A 5,572-nucleotide genomic window follows, 5' to 3' on the forward strand; every position below is an offset into this window, starting at 1 on the left:
GCCACAGAGACACTTTGCGAAAAGTCCATACTGACAAAGACTAATAAGCATTCATCTAGAACGTTTCCTAGAAAAACTTTAAAAAGTCAATAATCTGGAGAGTTTTTGTAAGATGTTTCTTCCAGCAACCAATGAAGAAACACATTGGTACTTTCGCATGATGAGTGAGTGCTTCAGGATCTCTTGCACTTACATGTGCAGCAGAGTACTGCAATGGAAGCATGCTGGGCCCATAACCCAGAGGTAGGCAGATTGAAACTATCCTTTGCTATATGCATTTTTTTTTTTGTTCATTAAAGTAATCCAAAACTGGGATTGATATTTTAGCTTTTATTTTTACTTAAAGTACAATAACTTTTACCATTTTAATTTGTTTTAATAGTATATTGACAGTATTGTTTTCTTTCAAAAATCCAATTAATTTTCTTTACCCGATTATTAAAATGGTAATTGACAAAAACAAACTACATTGTCACCAGAAGAGCAATACAAAATGTACAAGGGATATATTAAAATCATCTTTCCAGCTTGAATTTCAATGATGCATTGGGGCAACGATTTTGTGAGAAACATCTTCACCCTTAAATAAAGATTTTCTTAATTCCTTACCTGTGTGCTAATTAGATATCACCTTGTTTTCACATTAAACAGACTTCAACATGAGAAAGCAGCAAGGATGCAGTGGCGTTAATGTTTCCTGGTGTCAACCTGTATTATTTCAGTAGATATTGAAATGAGGATGCATCTTGCTGCCTTTCCAATGAAGCAAGTTTAATTTAGTAATAGGTGAAAAACCATCCCTACAAATATGTTAATCAGATACTTGGCTTTGTGGACACTTTTCAGAGAACAAATTCGTTAGCATAAAAATAAAGCCAGAAAATGAAGAGCTGTTTAATCACTCAATTGGATTTTTCTGCCAGCATATTTCTTTTTCTCTGCAACCCACTGCTAAATTGTGCTTCCTAGCTGTTTTTTTTTATAAAATCACTTATTCAAATCTAACTCTGATTACATCAGAGTAGGCCAGGTACCCTACACCATAAGAAGGGGGTTTGAAATTTTGACTTGTCTACTTAAAGATCACCAAAATCTGATAACAAGGTCAATTACATCCCTGTGTGGGATTGAACCACCAACCCTTTGATTAATAACCAAACACACTAACAGATTGCGCCACAGAGACACTTTACAAACGTACATACTGACAAAGGCTAATAAGCATTCATCTAGAACGTTTCCTAGAAAAACTTTAAAAAGTCAATAATCTGGAGAGTTTTTGTAAGATGTTTCTTCCATCAACCAACGAAGAAACACATTGGTACTTTCCCATGATGAGTGAGTGCTTCAGGAGCTCTTGCACTTACATGTGCAGCAGAGTACTGCAATGGAAAAATGCTGGGCCCATAACCCAGAGGTAGGCAGATTGAAACTATCCTCTGCTATATGCATTTTTTTTTGTTAATTAAAGTAATCCAAAACTGGGATTGATATTTTTGCTCTTTTATTTTTACTTAAAGTACAATAACTTTTACCATTTTAATTTGTTTTAATAGTATATTGACAGTATTGTTTTCTTTCAAAAATCCACTTAATTTTCTTTACCCTATTATTAAAATGGTAATTGACAAAAACAAACTACATTGTCACCAGAAGAGCAATACAAAATGTACAAGTGATATATTAAAATCATCTTTCCAGCTTGAATTTCAATGATGCATTGGGGCAACGATTTTGTGAGAAACACCTTCACCCTTAAATAAAGATTTTCTTAATTCCTTACCTGTGTGCTAATTAGATATCACCTTGTTTTCACATTAAACAGACTTTCACATGCGAAAACAGCAAATATGCAGTGGCGTTAATGTTTCCTGGTGTCAACCTGTATTATTTCCGTAGATATTGAAATGAGGATGCATCTTGCTGCCTTTCCAATGAAGCAAGTTTAATTTAGTAATAGGTGAAAAACCATCCCTACAAAGATGTTAATCAGATACTTGGCTTTGTGGACACTTTTCAGAGAACAAATTTGTAATCATAAAAATAAAGCCAGAAAATGAAGAGCTGTTTAATCACTCAATTGGATTTTTCTGCCAGCATTTTTCTTTTTCTCTGCAACCCACTGCTAAATTGTGCTTCCTAGCTGTTTTTTTATAAAATCACTTAATCAAATCTAACTCTGATTACATCAGAGAAGGCCAGGTACCCTATACCATAAGAGGGGGTTTGCAATTTTGACTTGTCTACTTAAATATCACCAAAATCTGATCACAAGGTCAATTACGTCCCTGGGTGGGATTGAACCACCAACCTTTTGATAAATAGCTGAACACACTAACCGATTGCGCCACAGAGACACTTTGCAAAAAGCACATACTGACAAAGACTAATAAGCATTCATCTAGAACGTTTCCTAGAAAAACTTTAAAAAGTCAATAATCTGGAGAGTTTTTGTAAGATGTTTCTTCCAGCAACCAATGAAGAAACACATTGGTACTTTCGCATGATGAGTGAGTGCTTCAGGATCTCTTGCACTTACATGTGCAGCAGAGTACTGCAATGGAAGCATGCTGGGCCCATAACCCAGAGGTAGGCAGATTGAAACTATCCTTTGCTATATGAATTTTTTTTTTGTTCATTAAAGTAATCCAAAACCGGGATTGATATTTTAGCTTTTATTTTTACTTAAAGTACAATAACTTTTACCATTTTAATTTGTTTTAATAGTATATTGACAGTATTGTTTTCTTTCAAAAATCCACTTAATTTTCTTTACCCTATTATTAAAATGGTAATTGACAAAAACAAACTACATTGTCACCATAAGAGCAATACAAAATGTACAAGTGATATATTAAAATCATCTTTCCAGCTTGAATTTCAATGATGCATTGGGGCAACGATTTTGTGAGAAACATCTTCACCCTTAAATAAAGATTTTCTTAATTCCTTACCTGTGTGCTAATTAGATATCACCTTGTTTTCACATTAAACAGACTTCCACATGAGAAAGCAGCAAGGATGCAGTGGCGTTAATGTTTCCTGGTGTCAACCTGTATTATTTCAGTAGATATTGAAATGAGGATGCATCTTGCTGCCTTTCCAATGAAGCAAGTTTAATTTAGTAATAGGTGAAAAACCATCCCTACAAATATGTTAATCAGATACTTGGCTTTGTGGACACTTTTCAGAGAACAAATTAGTTAGCATAAAAATAAAGCCAGAAAATGAAGAGCTGTTTAATCACTCAATTGGATTTTTCTGCCAGCATATTTCTTTTTCTCTGCAACCCACTGCCAAATTGTGCTTCCTAGCTGTTTTTATAAAATCACTGAATCAAATCTAACTCTGATTACATCAGAGAAGGCCAGGTACCCTACACCATAACAGGGGGTTTGAAATTTTGACTTGTCTACTTAAAGATCACCAAAATCTGATAACAAGGTCAATTAAGTCCCTGGGTGGGATTGAATAACCAACCTTTTGGTTAATAGCCTTACACACTAACTGATTGCGCCACAGCTACACTTTGCAAAAGTACATACTGACAAAGGCTAATAAGCATTCATCTAGAACGATTCCTAGAAACATTTTAAAAAGTCAATAATGTGGAGAGTTTTTGTAAGATGTTTCTTCCATCAACCAATGAAGAAACACATTGGTACTTTCCCATGATAAGTGAGTGCTTCAGGACCTCTTGCACTTACATGTGCAGCAGAGTACTGTAATGGAAGCATGCTGGGTCCATAACCCAGAGGTAGGCAGATTGAAACTATCCTCTGCTATATGCATTTTTTTTTGTTAATTAAAGTAATCCAAAACTGGGATTGATATTTTTGCTCTTTTATTTTTACTTAAAGTACAATAACTTTTACCATTTTAATTTGTTTTAATAGTATATTGACAGTATTGTTTTCTTTCAAAAATCCACTTAATTTTCTTTACCCGATTATTAAAATGGTAATTGACAAAAACAAACTACATTGTCACCAGAAGAGCAATACAAAATGTACAAGTGATATATTAAAATCATCTTTCCAGCTTGAATTTCAATGATGCATTGGGGCAACGATTTTGTGAGAAACATCTTCACCCTTAAATAAAGATTTTCTTAATTCCTTACCTGTGTGCTAATTAGATATCACCTTGTTTTCATATTAAACAGACTTCCACATGCGAAAGCAGCAAGGATGCAGTGGCGTTAATGTTTCCTGGTGTCAACCTGTATTATTTCAGTAGACATTGAAATGAAGATGCATCTTGCTGCCTTTCCAATGAAGCAAGTTTAATTTAGTAATAGGTGAAAAACCATCCCTACAAAGGTGTTAATCAGAGACTTGGCTTTGTGGACACTTTTCAGAGAACAAATTTGTTAGTATAAAAATAAAGCCAGAAAATGAAGAGCTGTTTAATCACTCAATTGGATTTTTCTGCCAGCATATTTCTTTTTCTCTGCAACCCACTGCTAAATTGTTCTTCCTAGCTGTTTTTATAAAATCACTGAATCAAATCTAACTCTGATTACATTAGAGAAGGCCAGGTACCCTACACCATAATAGGGGGTTTGAAATTTTGACTTGTCTACTTAAAGATCACCAAAATCTGATAACAAGGTCAATTAAGTCCCTTGGTGGGATTGAATCACCAACCTTTTGGTTAATAGCCTTACACACTAACTGATTGCGCCACAGCGACACTTTGCAAAAGAATATACTGACAAAGGCTAATAAGCATTCATCTAGAACGATTCCTAGAAACATTTTAAAAAGTCAATAATGTGGAGAGTTTTTGTAAGATGTTTCTTCCATCAACCAATGAAGAAACACATTGGTACTTTCCCATGATGAGTGAGTGCTTCAGGATCTCTTGCACTTACATGTGCAGCAGAGTACTGTAATGGAAGCATGCCGGGTCCATAACCCAGAGGTAGGCAGATTGAAACTATCCTCTGCTATATGCATTTTTTTTTGTTAATTAAAGTAATCCAAAACTGGGATTGATATTTTTGCTCTTTTATTTTTACTTAAAGTACAATAACTTTTACCATTTTAATTTGTTTTAATAGTATATTGACAGTATTGTTTTCTTTCAAAAATCCTATTAATTTTCTTTACCCGATTATTAAAATGGTAATTGACAAAAACAAACTACATTGTCACCAGAAGAGCAATACAAAATGTACAAGTGATATATTAAAATCATCTTTCCAGCTTGAATTTCAATGATGCATTGGGGCAACGATTTTGTGAGAAACATCTTCACCCTTAAATAAAGATGTTCTTAATTCCTTACCTGTGTGCTAATTAGATATCACCTTGTTTTCACATTAAACAGACTTCCACATGAGAAAACAGCAAAGATGCAGTGGCGTTAATGTTTCCTGGTGTCAACCTGTATTATTTCCGTAGATATTGAAATGAGGATGCATCTTGCTGCCTTTCCAATGAAGCAAGTTTAATTTAGTAATAGGTGAAAAACCATCCCTACAAAGATGTTAATCAGATACTTGGCTTTGTGGACACTTTTCAGAGAACAAATTTGTTATCATAAAAATAAAGCCAGAAAATGAAGA

Source organism: Pseudophryne corroboree, unplaced genomic scaffold (genome assembly GCF_028390025.1).
Source record: "Pseudophryne corroboree isolate aPseCor3 unplaced genomic scaffold, aPseCor3.hap2 scaffold_1374, whole genome shotgun sequence".
NCBI classification, from domain to species: Eukaryota; Metazoa; Chordata; class Amphibia; order Anura; family Myobatrachidae; genus Pseudophryne; species Pseudophryne corroboree.